A 22,211-nucleotide genomic window follows, 5' to 3' on the forward strand; every position below is an offset into this window, starting at 1 on the left:
TCCACATGGACCGTGTCTCTGTCTAATCTAACAATTTAGAGAGCAGCTGATTTCAAATGGCAATATAAGGTTCAATAATCAGTCAGTTGTCCCTAAAATGCAGGCAAACTCTTTAAACTGCAATACTGGCGTCAAGTAACCAATAGATATGTAACATAGTTTAATATCCAATATTATTGATCAATTGAGTACTGGAGGAAGATAATTCCAACCCGAAATACAAACTATCAAATATAGACATTGTTGTTTACTTTTGAAAAATGGGAATTTTCAGAAGTTCACTGTTTATATTATGTAAAATATAGCTTCCCAACTATTAAATCATTTTTATGACGACGGCATAGGAATATCTAAAGCTGCGTTTCTCTTTTCCATATTTTTCTTCTATCCCCATTCAACCACTAATAAAGATTAAGGAGACGTAAATTTACGACTGTTGCTACGTAAGTCGCTCTTTATCAAACTTGTCGATATTGTAAAAAGACGGAAACCGTAGTTTTGATTTATTTTTGATTTTATTCGGCTAAGTGATGAGAATTCGATTGATACTCAAAATAACAGAACAAATATATTAACACCCATATCTATATTCTCCATTCTTTTCTCTCAGATAGTGTCCAAAATTTTGATCAATCTGACGAATGGGAAAACTTAAATACAAGATTATGTTTTCAAAATGATATGGATAATCAAATCTACACATATAAAAATTTTTTTGCCGTTCAGCAACATCAAGACTAAAAATCAAGAGATATTATTCATTAGTTTATTGTTTTTTTTTCAATTAACATTATTTATGAATCTGATTTTTTTTTATTCTACTTTCTATTATACATTAGTACAATAATACATTCATAACAGTCTATCTGCTATTTTTTTAAAATTATATTTCAATAAAATGTTCACATTGAAAAATACATGGAATAATGCGAGTAAAGTGACAATACAAAACGATTATTGAATGATATGATTTCACTAGGCCGCATCTACAAAAGACACTATTTTTTAAAATATTAAAGCAAATTCTTTGTACATACATAAAACAAGTGGAAAAAGAGGTTATACAGCTGTCAGCTCTTTTACGTCCTATTCATATAATCAAAAACCGAAGAATTTACCTCTATATGAAGCAAATTGAGATAAAAGAACAGGTCATCAAACCCCAACGTGGAAATTAGAAGTAGAAGTAGCCGTTCATAGTCCCGTCAACTTTAGAGCGTTTTCCTATTTCCAACAATTTAATTGTTTATAAAGCTATAACTTTTGATCAAAGAGATATATGAAAAAAGTTTCAAATGAAAAATTTTTGTTTTGAATAGATCTACAAGAAACGTTTTCACAATTTTTTGTAAAAAATCAGTATTTATAAAGTTATCGTCAATATAATGTTAAATTATTGCAAAATCAACGTTTTGTTTCCACTTTATAGGTCATTACTTAGTCCCACACGACGTAGAAAGATTTAAAGCGTTTCATGAAAAAAATCAGCGTAATTTGTTTGTAATTATTTTAAGAGTATATGAATTTGACAAAAAACGAGATGCACCTCATAGTAGCTTAAAGTGCTAATCAATATAAACATTTTGACATCTTCCAACTATGTTTTCGGCCCTTAGTTTTAAAGCTATGGAGGTGCGCGATCAGAGGCTAAAATACGCGCCTGCGATTATTTCTTTACAATAACTTAATTGAAGTTAATTTTTTATGGTCTCCAAAATATATTAATATTAAAATATATTTATTATTTCATTATTTTATTGCACCTTACCTTTTTTAAAACTTGTTTCGACGAAGATTAAGATAAACATTTAAGTACCAATATGTATTTTCAATCATATTCAGTATTTTCAATTCATGCAATTACAATTTGGTGACAATTCATGAACTAGTGGGTACAGTGAAGCTTTTTTTAGAACTAAAATAATTTCATCTATCTCTAATATCAATATAATCAATAATCTATCATCTAATATTTTTTATTTATATATTTTTATAGTTTTATTTGTTATGCTATAATTTTGAAATGTTAATTTGCTCGTAAGTAGCATAGAAAGCTCTGAAAATATGGTATCTGATAGAATTTGACGTTGGCAGCGATTCCATATAGTTTTACTTCCAAAAAAGTATTGCTAACACGTCCATATAAGTAATAATCTGATATGTTTTAAGATTTTGATACAACAAACGATTAAAACTATTAAATTTATTAGCTTGTTTTATAAATAAAAAATAGATATTTGTAAGGTGCAATGAAATAATGAAATAATGAACATAAATATTAATATATTTTTAGATCATAAAAAATCAACTTCAATAAAGTTACTGTAAAGAAATAATCGCGGGAGCACCTCAGATCGTGGAAACGCACTTTAGCCTCTAATCGCCCTGTTAAAGTGGTCAAAATGTTCGTATTTATTAGCACTTTAAGCTACTATAAGGTGCATTCCGTGTTTTTTTTTTTATTTTTATATACTATTAAAACACTTATAAACAAATTACGGCGCTTTTTTTCGTGAAAATTTGTACATTCAAACTTCTGTAACTTTTTAACAAATAATGTTTAAAAACTCCATCACATCTCATTTTGAAGCTTTGAATCTTCCTACGTCGTGTAGGAACCAAGTTATTACTGTAAAATGAGAAAAACGTCAATTTTGGAATAATTTTGTATTATATTCACGATAACATTTTAAATTTTGATTTTGTGCAAAAAACTGTAGATCGTGAAGCAAATATTATTTAATTTAAATTTTTATATCTCTCTTTGTTATAGTTTAGAGTTATAGCTTTATAAACAATTAAATTATTTATAACAAATTATTCGACCAGATTTTGGCCCAGAACCCTTGGAAAATCGATTCTTTGCATCAAAAAACATAGAAAAACGTTCTAAAACTGAAGGGAGTATGAAACGGCTAGTGGTTTTGGTTCCTCTGGATAACTTAATATAAATGATCTTTGATTGTTTGATCCCAGTGTTGTGTTTGCTACGGCTAGTATGATGCAGTTACTTAATAAGAAAATCCGTGCTAAGTGTATTCCTACATTTCAGTTTATATATGGCTCAATATAAATTCAAATTCAGGATATTCAGTTCATGTAAAATAAACCAAATTTACCTCACAAAATATAAAATTCAGATCTACACAAAAACAATCAAAATATTTTCCCACATCACTGAATATCGTAGTAACTTAATTTCCGATCTGACAATGGAAACAATCTCAAACAAGGGTCCCTATACAGTGTGGAGATGATATTTAAATATTATTTGAAATTTTGTACATTAAATTCCTATTATTATATTTGTCAGCATCACGTGATTATTATGTTTCTGAAAGCAATTTTTCACCCACTTCAATCTTTGGAATGAATTAAAAATTTCACATACGTATCACAACAAAAATTCAATCATTTTGTTCATTGTTCCTATTAGAATCAGGAGACGCGACCTATAAAAAGTCTACTATACCGACAGTGCGAAAAATTCAATAGCATAATGAATAATCAGGAAATGGAAAATGGAGGATTGAGAATTGTAATTCGGAGTTGGGTATCTTCCGTTCACAATATGCAAAGTATTGTTTGTTTAGGGTTTCGGCTGTTTGCAAATAAACAACCTCACACAATAACACTTAGGACCGGTTTCTTCATGTTCTAATAAAGTGCCAAATACTTATTAGCCACATTAATTTAGTTGGGACTATTATTTGTCGAATGAACGTTTACCGTTTCTTCCTCCTTATTGGTTTAAATCTAAACTAACTAATAAGTATTTGTCACTTCATTATTGGCAAACGTATAAAAGATGTCTATATATTGACATGTATTGAATAAGGAAAGAAATAAGGGAAAAAAATTTCTTCTATGGACGATTTCCTATTATCTGTGTTGTAACAACGATCTCTGCTTAAGTATATTTGCACGTGTTTTGTTTAGGTTAATGTTGAAGTAGTCGCTAGTTGGAGAGAGTTGTGTTGGTCTGAAAATTATAGTTTATATTGAAAATAATTGATAGGAAAGGAAAAAGAGAACGGTGAAAAAATTTCATCAGCGCCCAAAAAATTGTAATGATCAATTTTACGAACAGAATAAGCTCGTTCTTTTGGAAATTACTGTATTTCCTTAATCATTTCCTCATCGAACAAATCTTCTAAATCTTGGAAAGCATCCATATTGAATATTTAATTATTTGTATGTTAAATACTTCCAAAAATAAACTAATCAATTATAGGTATAATATACAAATAAACCAATTTCGATGTATAAGTATTTTAGGTTAAGTTTCTACTAAAATCTTTAATTGACAGTTGTGACTACCTAATAAATTATTTGGCAAATAACTCGATTTATTCGAAGGTTTAATTTTTAAGAAAATGAATAAATCAATTTTTTTTTAATCGGTAAATAATAGATAGGAGGGACTTTATTAGGGATGTGGAGAAACCAGGCATTAGTCGCGTAAGGTCCTTAGAAGGTACACGAATGGATGAACTTATAATTAATAGGCAAACTCCCAGCTAACGATGAATCGTTACATGAGTTCATTAAATTACGAAATAATTCATAAGACGACTTGGTATGCATAACATGCATTCATAGTAAAATAACCTAAAAAGTGGAAAATTATCCTTAATAAAAAATAAAATGACTTTTCACGGTTATAAAAGGATGAGGCACTTTGTACAACTCACAGAATGAATGAAGGTTAGAATTTCATAATATTATGAACTTCCAATCCAGTGATATAGACCGTGAAGCCGGTCTTGTTTGGCGCATGCACCGACTACTACGAAGACTTGTTTGTTTATCACGGCAGTCTTGAGATTTCGATAATTCGAAAGTTCTAGATATGATTCTAAAATAGAAAGCGGAGCTGTAGAAGTCGTAGTTAGTAAGCAATTTGATGTCATCGCGATTACGTCAAGACGGTGACAAGTGAATACATACGTGAACCGAACAGTGTATGGTTATTGTACAAATAAGTATAAAAAAACGTGAGCTAGATACATCGTGTTTATAAATTCATCCCACCGTTTTGTGATTGACAAATATTTCACAAAAATAGAAACATTACAATTAGAACTTTTGTTTTTTCTACCAAACAAAGTTGAATATTTCGTATGATTTCAGCTAATGCACCTGTTTATTGCCTTCCATAGCTAGTTCTTGAGGTTTCTCGGGAATATTTGAGGAGTCTTGAACTTTGAAGGCTTAACTTATTTTCATTATCACAAGGAAGCAATAAGTACAGAGCAATCTGGTGGCAGATTTATATACGATTATTTGAAAAGTTATAAATGGTGCGGGGGAGGTGATATTGGAATCATATTAATGTATTGGCCAATGAACATCGTGCATTCGCAGTCGAGACGTTTTTCAAGAGTAATTCTTCTTTCGTTTTGTTCTGAATTTGGTATCAGAAGATTGAGGAACGAACCAAATTCAAGCTCAATTCATTCCTGGGACCAGAGGTTTCGAGCAATTGCTTCGGCTATGAACACTATTCGGTATATGCCTAGACGATCTGAGGGGATCTCCGAACCCTTGAGAACATTAAACTTGTAGAATTTAATGTTGTAGCGTTTTCGAACTGTTTATTCCATTTTTTGGAGCGACAAAGAAGACACTCATTTAAACGGCCATGTTAATAAGCTGAAATGCAGGTTTTGGTCTGACTCGACTGAAACACCAAAAACTATTGCATTACCCAGAGTAACTATTTTCTGTGCTTTATCCACGAATGGAAAACGCACGAGGACAGGCGACAAATTTGAATGGTGATAACTAAGGGCATATGATCACGGAATTTTTATTTTGCTGAACCTGTAAGCTTATCTATCATACTTATCACAGACGTGGTTCCAACAGAATGGTGTGGCCTCACACACGGCTAGGACTTGATTAGTCTATTTGGAGACATCCTGTGGCCACCAAAGTCACCCAACTTGCTTCCCATGGAAATAAAGAGTTTTGAGTAACAATTCGTGAGCTTTTATGAATATAAAATGCAACATTTGTTAATAAATCAACGCAATTCAATCAACCCTACTGTAGAATGTACAGCAAAATTTGAGGCGACTCTATTTCGAACATTTCGTGCAACTTGATGGAAGACATTTGGATGACATCATCTTTAAAAAGTGCAATCCTCATCTTTACTTTTCTTATTATCTTTATTAAAACGATATCTCAAATATTTATCCTTTGATTTTATATTGAAATGATAATTTTGCCGCCAGTCACCGTGTACCTTGCGGGAAAGGAGGAGTATATAAATACTAATTGTAGTAAAACCTTTTAGTTCGAACGAAATAGTTATTTTTTATGAATACGACCCATTTACATTTGGAACAGTACCATCGAAATAAAAAGTTAGTTCATATTTACTGTTTAAAATAAAATTCTTCAGTGCAATAATGTTTTCTGTGATTTAGTTATAAAACTGATAAGAGAATCGGAAATATTTTGTTTTGCCGGTATATAATTCAATACATTTCGTCCCACATGCAAGAATTTTAAATTAGGCATTTTTCTGAACAATGGACTTATATCCTGAATATTATTATTATCCAAATATAATACTTCCAAACTGGGTAATTTACTGAAAGTACTTTGATAGATAAATGCAATATTATTATTACTCAGCATTAAGGTTTTCAAGGAATGAGAAGATATTAATGGTTTTCTTCTGGGTATCACAATTCTGTTGTCATCAAGTAGCAGTTTTTGAATTTTCGGTGCAAGTTTGAACATTTTGGGTGGAATTAGTTTGATTCTGTTTCCTGAGAGATCAATGGTTTCGACATTTGGAAGTGACTTGACAATCATTATAGGGAAATGAGTTAAATTCAAGTGATCCGCATATAGAGTATCAGCCCCTTCAACTTCCTCGAAGAATTTGGTGTAATTTGCTAAGTTGATTCGACCATGTAAATTCATCTTGAAACCAGTAACATCAACACATTTAGTGTCATTGGTAGGTAAACTCCATTCACCAACTCTCAAATATGCAGTGTTGCGTATTGTGCATGGCTGTCCATACAAGAAGCCACCTTGTACGTAAATCATCGCAACCATCAATCTGTTAACAAATATTTATTAGGTTAGTTATAAAAATATTAATTGCAATATCTTAAATAGAGACAAGACAAATTCAACGTTTTCGTAACTGTCTACAAACACTATTTCTGAGCCTTATAAAAACATCAGAATCCAGAGAAAAATTGGTATGCTAAAGTTTCACGTTGCCATGCTTCAAATTTATAGGACATCAAATGTGTAAAAAGCACATATTGTCATCTGGATAATTCTGTAGTGACATGGCAATGACGAAAGAAGTATTATCCAAACCTTGGGGTATCTTTTCATAAAAAAAGCAGAGTTTGTGTGGTATTCCAATAGATCTCAACATTACTCGAGGAAGTACAGTAGAGTCTCAATTATCCGACCTAAGTAGGCCGCACCAAGGTCGGATAAGTGAAAGTCGTATAACACGGAAAATGATAAAAACAACTTTAAAAAATTAATTTTATTCAAACATTAGAAACTTTCAAAATACATAGCTGGATTGAAATATAACTGAATTTAACAAATTAAAACATTTAACAGAAAACTAATAACATATATTTTATGTTTCTAAATGTTCTTGATTTCAGGTCTCTTCTGTTCCAAAATAAGTTTCTTTTATAATTTTTAAAAATTATCAAAAATTATTAAAAATTATTGAAAATTATTGAAAATTATCAAAAATTATTAAAAAAACTAATTTTCGAACAGAAGAGACCTAAAATGAAGAACATTTAGAAACATAAACATTTCAAAAGGTCAAAGAAATAAGATATTAAAGAAATTTTACAATATGTAGATACTGTAGATACTCACATACTGTACAATGCCATGAAACATGAAACCAAGCTTAGGCTTCGGTAAAAAAATTGTGAAACTTTCTGTGCACTGTCTTCAAGCACCATATCCTCTTCATCGTCTTCTTCCAATCTTCCTTTCACCATATTCACCATTTCTTCATCTGTCACTTCATGATGTTCAACCACGTAATCCGTCACTTGTAACAATGGAAGTATGCTGCTGTTGACGGATTCAATTTCATTCTGTAAATTTTCTCCACCTGGAGATTCTTGACTTAGTTGGAGCAAAAGTTTCCAAGACTTAGAAATGGTGCCTGCTCCAACACTCTCCCATGACTTAGCCACGTAGTAAACAATGCCTTTTAAATTAAGATGACGCAATTTGTTCACCCATGTCCATCGCGTCAATTAAATAAGAAAGCAGCTTCCTTCGATACATCCTCTGATCCATAGGTTGATATAAGGAAGTTATATTTGGAAACAAAAATATCGCCTCTATATCCTCATCTTTAAATTCTTCTTCATCAGTATGGCATGTAGCATAGTCAAGAAGCAATATTGCTTTCCTTCGCAGGTTTTTGGATTTCAAAAATTGTTCGGTTTGTTGCACAAATTCTTGAAAAAACCATTCTTTGAAAATGTCTGAGCTCATCCAAGCATTTTTTTTATTATAATATTTTACTGGTAAATCAATTTTGGACGCGTCTTAAGCGCTCTAGGGTTTCTCGATTTGCCTATAGCCAGTTTCATTTTCATATTTGCCGTAACATTACTGCATGCAAGAATTGTCACTCTTTCTTTGCTACTTTTGTAACCTGGCGCGGCTGCTTCAGCATTTGACGCTAGTGTATTCGCCGGTATAAATTTGTAATTGAAACCATTTAGGGGTTAAATATTGACAAAATCCGAGAATTGGTCCATTAATACCGTAAGATGATGACAATTAAAATGATAGGAACAGTTTAATTTGAATCAATCCACTCTTTTGACCAATAAATTGAGGATGGAGGTTTCGATTAAGGTTTGTCGCCAATAAAAATGTTTTTCGATCTCCCCACTCACTTAACCTCTATTTTTTCTTCTTTGAAAAGTCATTTTGGAGCTTTATCAAATGGTTGTAACGGACTAGCTGAAGTTTATCCCAGTATCCGAATTCTAGTACCGCTATGAGGATTGAGAGATGACTTCCCAAAAAAATTTCTGTGAAGAAGACATTCAAGTGTTTATCTACTTGGATAAACTTGAACCAATTTATAAAATCAGTCTCATCCATACTTCTTAGGTTTCTATGTTGGAAGAAGAAGATTAGATGAACGTTGCGTGGCTTCCCAAGAAAATTTCTACAATTTCTACACGTTTCAATGTTGCGTTGCAGCCAGAACATCTTATATCGTTGGTTAACTTCTGCTTTTAAGTTCCTCGTCTTTTCAAACGGCGATGAACTTTTTGAGCATTCTGTTCTATGGCTGTATGCATTAATCACTAAGGAATTTGTAATACTTGTTGTATGTGTTCAAAAGAGTGACATAAGATAAAATTTCTGACTGTTGCGAAAACTGTAAATCCTTTTTTTTGTATAACATACATTAAAAGTGACACTTGATGACAGCCAATAGTGCGAATGTTTATGAGCGTATTAAAATAGTATATCATTCACTGGTGTATAATGGAAGTTATTATTCACTAGCTGAAGTTTACTTTCACGAGCGCTAGCGATTGGTATGAATCTTTATCTCCATCTCCATCTTAAACATATTTCATCTGATAAAGCACGATACACGATCTAAAATAGATGTTGACAAACACAGATCTTATGTTCCAAATTTAATTAAAAACATATTTGCCCGTCTCCAACTACTATTGAATAGGTTCAATGGGTTGCTGAAATTAAAACTTTTTGTTGATGTAGTTGAACTTAATGATGTTGGAAAACAATTTTTATATCGCGTATAATCACGTAGTTAGTCCGATCAATGTGTAATAAATCAAGCTTTGTCTTAAATAGTATATTTTTGTCCCAAGAGCATTATTAACATACTCACGTCCTTTTTATCAATTTTCTCAACAAGCGACCATTTGCTTCAAAGTGCTCCGTGCAAAAATAATTTTGGTTGAATTTGGCTCATCTTGAAAGACCCATACAATCGATTTTAGTGCAGTAGTTTAGTGCATATATCCATGATTAGTCGCATATCACGTCTTTTGAAGCACACGATTGAATTTTTTAAGTATTTGTTTGCACCAATCGACACGAGCTTTTTTTGAAGGATTGTCAAATTGCGAGATCCAACAGAAACGAATCTTTTTGACAGCCAGATGTTCATGCTTTATTGTATGTAGGCGAGTGGATTTGATGCCCAAGTATGCCTTAATCTCACGGTATGCCGATTTTGGACGACGTTCACGGAATTCATCCTGTAGCGAAGTGAGACCACGACTGAATTCAGAAAGCCAGTGAAACACTGTGGAGATAATGCTTCATCACTAAAAGTCGGAGCGAGTTTATCATTTTTTGATCAAGATGAATGTATCAAGTGTCTGTAAACAACTCAAACAACACTCGTATGACAACACGTTAACCATTAAAAATGTTAAACCAACATATTCACATCAGTGGTGCCATATCTCAATACTTGAGAAGCAACCTTCGAATTGTGAAAACTTCACGACGAAGCAGACCACTACAAACAAATGAAGTTTTGGATAATGCTTTCACAGTGCAGTACTTTTCAAACAGCTTGTAATCGTCTTAAAGAGAAAAATTCTGAATTTAGATATCTCAGTACAATCATTATATTATCATTTTATTAGAAGTGAAAATAATTTCAATAAATGGAAAGTCAAAAAAAATATATTTTCATTGTTCGTTGAACTTGTTTTGATACATTAGTGAATAGAGATTGTAACCACGTGGAGTGTGATTGATGAAAAGGGTCGTTGCAATTCTGAAACAAATTGACTTCAATAAAAGCCAACTGTATCGGCTTTCTGATTGGAAACCCGAGAACTGCATAAAATTGTAATTGGATAAGTTTCTTTTTTAGATGAATATGCCTATTGAAAATATCAGAATTATTGGTTATTCAAATACCTGACTATTGTGAAATTGTTAGGATATATATAAGGTGTAGAAAACATGTTTTTATACATCACTTAAAATAATTAGGACGTGTAACTTTGTCATCCAAAATCGTTTATGATAGAATATTTGTGTGGTTTTAAGTGATTTAAACTACATTTTACTTTACTTCAATGTTAATCGACGGATTTGTGTTTCATCACCGAATTATACTGCGAGTTTTGAAATGGATACCAACATATAATACTTCATAATACGAGACTTGCTACTTGAGTTTTAAGATGTGACATTCTCATTATACAGTTTTACATTTTGAATGAACGTATTCAGAACGTATTGCCATAAGAGTGTTATTTGAGCTGTTTACAGAAACATTCATATTGATCAACAATTGAAAAATTACAAATATTGCCGTGACGAAGCACCATCTCTGTGTTTCGCTGGTTTTTCGAATTCAATCGTGATTGCATGTCGCTACTTGATAAATTTATGCAAATGTGTACTGATCTTGATGGAGAATATTTTGAAATGCAATAAAGCCATAATCAATTATGAATATTTTTTCCTGTTTGTCTATCTCAAAAGTTAAGTAGCAACCCTCGTAGTTAAGTTACAGTTAATTTAACAGTTATGCTTGCTGGCACTGTTGTATATATACACGCAATGTGTCATCTGCCATTTGTTAAAAAGCACTAGTAGAAAAGATACGTGTATTATGTTTGCAGAGATAAAATATGTAATTACTGTACAACGTATGTTTCGTATCAAATTTGGTTGTCATTCTTCAGGTACGAATAACATACCTATACTATATATTTTCTTACTTAAAGGACTGCAGCAACTATTAAAAAACTTCGACTCATTCTCATTACTACAACAAAGGTAGTAAATTTTACTAGTTAAAGTATTCTTAAAAATCCCGCTAAGAAATCAAAGTATCGACTGAGTATATGTGCATTCAGATCACAAAAGCCAGCTGATTATTTTGAAGAAGCTGTACCGTTAACGAAAAATCGGATTAGTTTCGAAATTTGGTTTGATACACCCGACGTAGGTAAATTTGACTGGATTAATAGCTCTGAAAATTGTGTCAAATACTTCTTGCTCAAGGAGGAATTCATTAATTATTCTTCACTATGATGGTAGGTATGATTTTGTAACAAATCCATTGATTTCATCTGTTGGAAACATTTCACAATCCTGTACTGATTACAACGAAGATATGTCAGTGGCATCATTTGAAAAATTCGTCACAGTACAGCTCTTACCAAACATTTTGATAAGTCATTATTATGTATAACTCACCTAAATATTCCAATTGAACAATTTTTGAAAAGATTTCAACAAATTCTTTCATATTATAATAAACTCATAGAAATGTATTGGAATAAATTAAAAGCAAACTATGCAGATGTAATCGTTCACTTTCTTTAAGTGTGGTAGTGACTGCAAACGTACGTGAAGTTATATCGGAATTTGACCATGATGTATAAAAAAATTGAGTTGAACATTCGAGCCATAAAGAAAAAAATGAATAATCAATTTACTACCTGTAACGCCAACAGTTTTGTTTTCAAAATCAATACATTGGTAAGTTTTTTCACTATTTATATTCATATAATAAACTATTTTGAAGGAAAGAAATTAAATATACGAAACTATGCAGAATGAGTGAGATTCAATGCTATCAAGCTATAATCGACATTTACTTAATTTATTTGATACAATACCAAATAAATGATTTGATAGTTTGAACTGAAATTCTATTTTTTCTCTCTACCCAAGGTTGTTGATGACGAAATAAATAAAGTTATCCTAAAAACACTTCATTCATTTCATCTCTCTATATTGGCAAAACTATTCTTTTCCAATTCACAAATAAATATTTATTATAATAAAATTCTATATGTAAGAATTGAGCAACTATGGAAGATGTAATCAATTTGGAGATACTTCCCGGAAAAGAGTAGGGGACGAACAATAATTAGTGGAGTGAGCGTTGAGTGGGTACGAGGATAATTCACGTGTAGCCGAAAGAAATCCATTCGAAATGCTAGTTGTAAATTAGTAATTCATGTAAGGACGACGACGCAAAAGAATGTCTCGAAGATTTTAAAACTACATTTTATCAATTTCAGTTGTAACAGGGTCTAAAGACTTTTGTTTGTATGCCACCTTCGCATATCATCTTCAGTGATGAATAGACCTCCCATTTTGAACCCAAACAATCCTCACATTATGGTGTAAGGATAACTCGAATCTCCTTGCATGTTATTTGTGCTACATCTTAGCGAAAGTTGATGTACTTATTTTTTTAGTAAAGCAATTGTTAGCTTTTATCTTGATTCTCTAAAGCTATGGCTCTTTCCTCAGCTATAAGATAAACAGGAGACATTACATTTTCGGCAAAATAATTTGTCATTTTAAAAAAGAAGTATGTGATTGGCTGAATATGACTGACCGCTGTAGCGGTGGCAAGGTATCTACGGTAACTTGATATGACACCATGTGATTTCTACCTTGGAGTGTTCATAAAGATTGATATGTATGTAATTCTACTACTAGATGAACTTTTCCGAATTAAGAAACAGGATTGTAGCAGCTGTTACAACAATTAGTCGCGGGACACTGACCAACATTTGAGAAGAATTCACACCCTCTTGACGTGTGTCGAATACTCATTTGAACACTTGTAGGTATTTTTTTCGAACTGTTTGAGCTGCTCTTTTGACGTACCATATATAATAGAAATGTAGAAAAATATCATGAAACGTTAAAAACCTGCTATTTATTCTGAAAACCTGGTATTTTCATTACAATTGCCTTTCACTTATATCACATCTATCAATGTGGAATTGGATTATTGGACAGCAATTGGTGCATGAAATTGCTCATTCAGTTCAAACACTTTCAGAATGTCAACCAAAAAATCAGAAAATAATGAATTATAGCTCAAACTGTCTATGCATATTAGTAACAACTCAACATCAAATGTCAAAATCATATAATTCACCTAATCCCCAAATAAAATCATTAATCGTCCCTCATCATTAAAACTCAATATCAGGTTATTCATCATAAACCATCATTATTGCTTTGGAAATTCGTACATTTAGATTTGTTGATTTTAAACGATACCGAAGATTGTTAATTTAGAAGTATTTTCACAGATGTTGATAAAAGTAGAAAATGTTAAATAAAAGTTATGATAGAAATATCGTACGTTCTCTCAACATTCAGAAATGTCTATGGAATACTACGTCTGAATGCAATAGTGGTAGTTTCTCTAGAATTGAAGACAACTGTTTCCTTCGTAACATGATTATTCATTTTTGCTTTTGGGATTACATAATATGAAATAAGTATCAAAATGCTTAGAAAACTATAAGAATATATCATACATAATATCGTTTTTCAATGATCACTGTTTGTTAAATAATCATAATATTCGAAGTATAGCTTATGGTATTCTTTAGTTTTAACCCAATGTTTCACCAAGATCTCATTTCACATTCTTTGAGCTCAGATTCAAAAAATTGTCGCACTCCAAATTTTTTTTACGCAAGAATTTTGACATGAATCTGAATAAATAGAGATCTGACGGACCGAAGTCTGGACTAAATACTGGACGTAGTAGGAGCACAATACCAACAAGTTCTTCGATCTTAGTCCTCGTAACTTTCACAGTATGGTTAAGCATTGTCTTTTTGTGAGAGAGGCCGCTTTCGATTCACTCTTATATTTCTCCTATAAAACTTCAGACATAGACATCAGCTGTCTACTAGATATCGAGGTATTGATGTCTCGACCATCTTGAATGGCTTAGAAGTACACTGAACCCTCATACCAGACACAAAACAAGACTTTCTGCTCAAATCAACCTGCTAATTGTCCTATATGTTCCATTTTTCACCCCAAATAACAATTAATCTAATAAAAAGGTTCATATTTCGACAGGGCGAGAAGCTGTTAACACATCTAGACTTGATTTTGGATGGTATTTGTGAAATTAGCCGTAATTGTGACCAAAAGTATTCTATTGTGCATGATATGAAATATGTTAATGACAGGTTTAATCAGGCTCAATAAAAATAAGAACACATAATAAACTTGGATATAACCGAGCAAGCTGTTGAACAAAGTCAAATATTTGTAGAATGCATTAAAAAATATTAGAATTGAATAGATGAATACAGACCCAGATCCACTTGATTAGAAATTATTGAAATACGTTTTTCGCTGAAGTTTATTGGTATTGGAAATTCGCTTCCTGGAAGACGATGAATTGATTATCAAAACCAGTGTCAAGCTGTGTAATTGTGAGTTTTGGTGAAGTGTTATATTACATATATATATATATATATATATATATATATATATATATATATATATTACAGCTACCTAATATTGTTTTCGCGTTATAGGATGTTTAAAATGTCATTTATTTTGATAAAATCAAAAACTATTTACCTGTCAAACATAATAACGCAGATCGAAAATCAAAATTTTTGCTTTTGTGTTACATATATTTCTGTTGAAGGCATTGAGTTCACTAAATAATTAAACGGAAGATTTTTTTGCTATTGAGGTTGAAATGGTCAAATACCAAAAAAAGATAATCGACATTGTATGCTGTTTGAGTTTCTCAAGATTAGGAATACAACAGTTACAAACCAAAGCATTTACGGTGTTTATGCAAGTACATTAGATGTTAGTAAATGATGAAGATGCTTCCCTCAGTTCATATCCTATTATTCTGATCTCTTTATCGATTACCAAGACCAACAGCATTAGACAACAGAACTTTAAGGGCAGAAGAGAAAATAGATCTATGCATCTACAATCGACGAAGTGTGCATTATTCCGCAACACGCGACTGCAAGAACGCAATATGCCAAACGAATGTTGAGAAAATTAATGAACCCATCCACCCAACATTCTTGTTATACGTTGCACTTTTGGATTCTCATTTATAGTGAACACTTCATTTCTTTGAATGCATAAACTTTTCTTCGGCTAAAATGCCAAATCGAGATATTTTTCTCAAAATTCTTATCGGTCTGGACATCTCGTGGACAAATTGGAGATTTGTCCACGAGATGTCAAAATGTTCATAACGAAGGTATTTACAGTATTGATTACAAACAAAAACTTGTTGAATTCTATTCATATGAAAGCTAAATTATTTTCCGCTCCCTCTTTGTAATTTAAATTAACCACTACAGTCGAAACAGCAGGATGATTTTCATGTATTTATATGTTTCGTCCTATAAAAAATACAAACAATTGTATTATTGCATAAATTTTAAGTTGTAACTTAAAGTAATTTCACTCAGCTGTATTTTGTATTGCTGTTCCGCAAAACGTGAACTGCATATATTCGTTCTTTTTCACATCCATCTAATCGAATTCACCTTTACCCCAAAGCCGCTCCCAATAGAGAAAGCGGCTTTCGAAAATGATGCTGTTTTGTCAGCATTAACTACAATTTTCAAAGCCCCGTTTTGTAATGCCGACGAGGTAGGGGCAATTGGAATTGATTTCGTTGGAGCCCCACAAATTGATATCATCGTAATTTTCTGAATTAGAGATTCTTCATCTTCGAATTTCCTTTCAAATATCCGTGAATCACTTCTCTCATTACCAAGCGCCGTTCCTTTGGATGATTTTGGTTGGTTAGATTTCCAAATAAGATGATTATGGTGCGAGCTAACTTGCAATTAGAAATCATGTAACAGTAAACCAGGCTAATTGAATTAGTTTATTAGCTTTCCCTTCGTTCGTTACATGATCAATAGATTTCAATGGAAACAGAATACCAATGAATTGATTTACGTTAAAATTGCTGGTTGACTGGCTCACTCAATATTTTAGATGGGACTATATAGTGAAAACTCGGAGATATGATGAGAGTATAAGGAAATATTTGAGTGTTTATTAGCTCTCCAGTTTCCCATTGAGACAGTACAAATATGCATAAAAACTTTCATGAAACCAATGCAGCTCTAATCTATAACACATTAAATATGGAAAGGTTGCTGGATTGAAATCAACATTTCAACAATTGTTTCTAGTAAATCGAAAATTATTTCATCGTTGGTTCTACAAAGTGGTGTTCTTGTTGAGCGATTTCTCATTTATTTCAATCCAATTCGCATTTTCTAAAACGTGTTACTTTCTTGTGCGATTTATCATTCTTCTCCATTGCATTAATTCGCAAAGGTACCTACTGTACGTATGCGAATTTCCATCCTTTCTAATTGTATTAATTCACAAAGTTCTATAACATGGTGCTCTTTTAGTGAATTTTCTCATTTTGCTTCATTGTATTAATTCACAATTTCTTTAATGAGTTCTTCTTTGTGTGTGAGGTCCGGTTTTTCTTCTGTTAGCAAAGTAACTCAATTCACTTTGTCAAAAAATAATTCATTAAGCAAAAAAATAGATAAATGCAGTAGTTTCAATGATCTGACTAGCGTACTCGACAAAAATCAAACTATTAAGAACTCAGTGTACAAACTGCCTTAAATACTAAACATTATCATATACAATAATAACTATAAACAATTATAAAATCAGGAGATTAGGCATTTATGGTCAATTACAGTCACATTGATATTAGATAAAAATATGCAATTGGAGATGATTTGTGTGCGTAGTTATAAATAAGGTACACTTTGAATCACTTAACTATATAATTAACAGATCCTATTGGTACCCATGTGTGGTGAGATAATTCATGAATTATTTTATTGATTTGCAATGTTTTGAAACTTCACTGCATAATGGCTTGGTCAAGAATGATCATATCTCCTAAGTCAGTACACGGGCAAATAAATCAGACAAAATAATACAAAAATACTACATTTTTGCGACTTTTCTCATCACAGGATAACTGATTCACTAAATGTTATAGAAGGACAATCGATTTGATAGTTTTTGTGGTTTTTTCTGTGGTTTTATTGTTCGAGGTAGAGACATATCCATTAAATCAGTCCAGGTGTTCATGGCTTATATACTTAAAGATAATTAGTAGAAAGCCGAATAGCTCTGATATTGTTAGTTGTTGCGACGTTCTCTACCTGTATTACGATTCATAAAATGCTTCAAAATTCAAAATTTCCTGTACAATTAACTGTACTGCAATAACAGTTACGTATGTATGGACAGAAGAAGGTAGATGAAGACAGAAGAAATCATCAGATCAACCGAACCGTACCATTAAGCCCCTACATAGGCGCTTTAGACAGCTCTGCGAGTTTATTTGCTAATACGCTGACCAATAATTCTGCGTACATATTAATACAATCTGTTGAAATTGTTATTTCTTTCTTAATTGATAATTTTTTCTTGGGCTGAAAATTTTGAATGAGTATAACTGAAGCACCTTAAATAAAATTGAAGCGCATGTAACCAAAAATGAAGCTTCGAAAATGTTCAACTTGATTTAAAAATTCTCCTAACAATTAATTACCTATCTCATTCGGGAAACGAAAACCTCATCCTATGAGAATTCAACAAAAATATCTCTTACCTCATTTGATATTTTCTACTAGTTAGTAATAAATTGGATCTTTATTATCTCAACATTCGGTGATAAATTATATTTTTAGTGATGTGTAAGTCTTAGCAGTTCCAGTGTTGAATTGAGTACAGATCTTTACAAACCATACTGTTACGTCATGTTTGACACAGAATTTTAACAGAAATTTTTATTTGAAATAATAAACGGAGTTTGTTTAATTTTCATTTTGATGTACTATCTACATTGTAACTCAATCACACAAGGTATCAATCTGGAAACATCCTCTATTATATTTTCACCCTAATTAGAAATTTGAGAATATGCAAAGCCAAGTAATACTTATCTTTAAGAGGGGCAGTTTGCATGCTAGCCTCAAACTAAATTACAATAATCCTATAGCATTAGCGGGCACAAACCTTAACATTTTTAATGGGAAAGGGGCTCTCAGTGATACTTTATTTAAAAGAAAAATTGTTAATCTCTCTTTTTTGAAACACTGCATCTTACTTGACTTGCCGAAGTAATTTCATAATAACAGTGAACAAGTTTAAGGTAACTAAAATACTTAATATGATTTTCGTCTGTATTAAAATGAAGGATACTGAAGCGGTATTTTATAATAGTAACTTATCAATTTATTCAAAATAACAAAATTTGATAATATTTACATTCATATTATTATGAATGTAATTTCCATGAATGACTTTTTTTGTAATAATATAAAGTTATAACATAAAAAAAGCCCAGGTAAGGCATTCTCCTAATTTTTGTCAAAATATTCATTATTCATAATTTCTGATACCATTTCTTGTTGCAAAGAAATACTTCACCAGTTATATTAGTTTTTCAAATGCTCTTATAGAAAAAATTAGTGTATTAGATTTTCACAAACGTGTTAAGCAGATCAATTAGTTGTTATTATTCAAAAGAGTCGTAACCTCTTTTATCCCATAAACCGTCACTTCAAAATGAGTATAACATTGCTAGAAATAATTAGATTAGTATCTAAATGCCGTGAATCTAGCTCTGGCTTTAACCGATTGATCTACTGTATACCTCAGAGAATTTACCAGACAAGTAACAAACACTTTGTAAAGCGAGCTTTGGAGGACGCTATTCTCCAGTATACACCTGAGTAGTTTGAGCAGGCCTGCTAAAGGGAGGCGTGATCTTAAGCTTCTGTTAGTTGTAGAGTTCGGAAAAGACTTGGTAGCTGATTCCACAGACCTGCACATTTCCAAAGAAAGGAGCTCCGATAATTTGACGTTCTTGGCGTCTGCAGATGCACTCGGTGTTCATGAGCCACGTCTGCCTTTCAAGTAGAACAGAATTTGCCGTGATAGTATCGGTAAAACAAAGTCATGTCAGCGACCTTTCTTCTATGCTCTAAGCTGTCCAATTTGAGGACGAACTTCTGTATTGACTCATTATAGGGTATTGTTGCAAGCCGAGGTGTGTCCATCGGTGAATAACTGAATGGATCGGTCTTTGAAAAAGCTACTAAGTCAATTGATGAGTGAAAAAACAAACAGTACGATCTTAAATTATTTCGAAGATTGGCACGCCAGGCCCTGTCAAAAGCGATTGTTCTGAATACTCTATATTTCTCTATATCTTCAGACCACTCGTTGGTGACATAGCCCAGGAGATCCTCGATTGATCTATGTTAACGCAAGCCGTATTGATGGCTGCGAATGCTATTAATAGACTCAATATTTGATGGGTAATGACTTTCTCCATGACCTTGGTAATGGCTGTACATGTAACGGTAGATGCAAATTACTCATTTGCGTTTCAATACGATTGGTAGTCTTCCATCGGTGCCAGCGGCTTTGTTGATACTAGAAACCTTTTAGAAGTTTTGCCACATCTATTTGTGGCATCGATGAACCACCTCAAGTAGGCTTGGTGGTAGTTTTCCCCACGAATCAAGAGTTGAATTTGAATAGTTCCGTGACTATACTACTAACTCTAGTTAGCTCGCCTTTGCTCAACGAAAGTCCTTTTGCCTACCTTTAGTAGAATTTTAAGTCCTACGCGTTGTTCTGTCTTTTAAAGAGGTTTGATTCTGATTTTAAATTATCAAGAGACTATGTGCATTTCCATACAACTAAATTTTATAATCGTCATGTGATTGGAAGGCTACTCTTCTATCTAATGGAATATATATCTTTGCATTGCACGGCTCCGTTTCCATATGTATAATAGAAGGGTTCTGACTTCATTGGTACAACAAGGTTGGTTCTCAGTCTATGCGTTCATCTTCCATTTTCTAACGTGGGTTTATAGTTTTTGATTAATTATAATTGGGAATGCATATCATCCGTGACTATATCAATGCCTTATATTGTTTTAGAATGCTAGGTTACCCAGTTAGACCACCAGGATTCTGTTCCTTGTATGCTTTTATTACCCACTCTCTATAATCGCTTTAAAGGGAATACTCTAAGATGTTTTCCAATATTGCCGTGGGACATGATCTTGGCGCGCTTGTTATCACGAAGTAATCCCCTCTTTGCAGCGACATTTAAAGACTGTGAGGTAATTTGGTAGTTAAAGCTGGAATGGAATTACTTAATTAAATGAGTAATGAGAGTAGTGTTCGTGTATTTTTTGGGTTATCTGAATAGTCTACGTTGAACGCCAGATTTTTATTAGTATGTATAATATTAAAGAGAATTTGCAGACTACGTCGTTTCCTATAAATGTTTAGTTGTGTTTAAAAAATTTAGGGTATGAATAGCTTCTCAGATTTATTATAATAATGTTTCTCATATCAATGTATATAGTGAAATATTAGGTAATATATCAAAAGCATTAGCATATATCAATCACACAATGCGACTCCTATTTGTTAAAGTTAAATTGTTAAAGGAATATCAAAGGTCATTCCAAACAATAATTTTCAATTAACAATAAAGGAAAAGCGAATAATTAATACTGAATTATATTAAAGGAATATTTTATCTTTTATCAATTATTTCGAGTTACAAATTGCATTGAAATATTAATATTATGATCGTAAAATACAACCATCAAGTATATCGAAATAAATTTTAATATTGATAATGTAGAAATAAATCACTAGCACGGTTTATAATAAGAAACTTATCCCTGATATTGGGCCAAATTGAAAATTTTCATCCATGTGATAATGTTCTCGTTATTTACATTGATGTAGCTAATTTTCAGTTATAAATAGGTAAACTGAGAAAGAGGATATAGATACAATTACTGCTATATGAATGTGATTTACTAACAAAAATTGATTATAGTATATTGTGAAAATTAAAAACACTTACAAAGTTATCACTCTCAGATAGAACCCCATTTCTAACAAATTTGAATAACTTCTGAATTTTTGATAGAGTTTCTCGATTTTATGTTCGTATGACGATCAGGATTGTACTGGACCATTTAAATAACTTAAATTGCTTAAATTTATAATTGCGCACATCGTCATATATATAATACGTCACTACTCATGTAACTGGGATCTAATTATTTTTAGGAATCTTGTCTGTATAAGCAAAAAAAAATTAATTATAATATTGAGCCATCTGTGTCCATCGTGACAGCCCAATTTTCACATAACTTGGATATGAATACATGAATGAATGAATGTTACCTACTCAATTTTTGCTCAGTCGATTCATTAAATGGATGCCAAGATAATGTTAAAGCTTTTTTGAAAGAATCTCTTAGAGTCAATTTTACATGTGAAGTCACATTCAAACGT

General features: G+C 32.0%; 1 protein-coding gene and 1 long non-coding RNA gene across 5 annotated transcripts in view; one reads left to right on the plus strand and one right to left on the minus strand.

Annotated features, from left to right (window-relative positions):
• The window catches only part of LOC130903859 (probable G-protein coupled receptor B0563.6), a 233,756-nt gene that overhangs the window by 182,299 nt on the left and 29,246 nt on the right, over positions 1 to 22,211 (plus strand). The window lies entirely within an intron of this gene.
• LOC130903860 (uncharacterized) lies at positions 753 to 21,882 on the minus strand. Its single transcript, XR_009060785.1, has 2 exons — positions 21,775 to 21,882; positions 753 to 7,084 (listed from the first exon to the last, which is right to left on the minus strand). It is a non-coding gene; the product is annotated as an uncharacterized LOC130903860 (long non-coding RNA).

Source organism: Diorhabda carinulata, chromosome 2 (genome assembly GCF_026250575.1).
Source record: "Diorhabda carinulata isolate Delta chromosome 2, icDioCari1.1, whole genome shotgun sequence".
NCBI lineage: Eukaryota > Metazoa > Arthropoda > Insecta > Coleoptera > Chrysomelidae > Diorhabda > Diorhabda carinulata.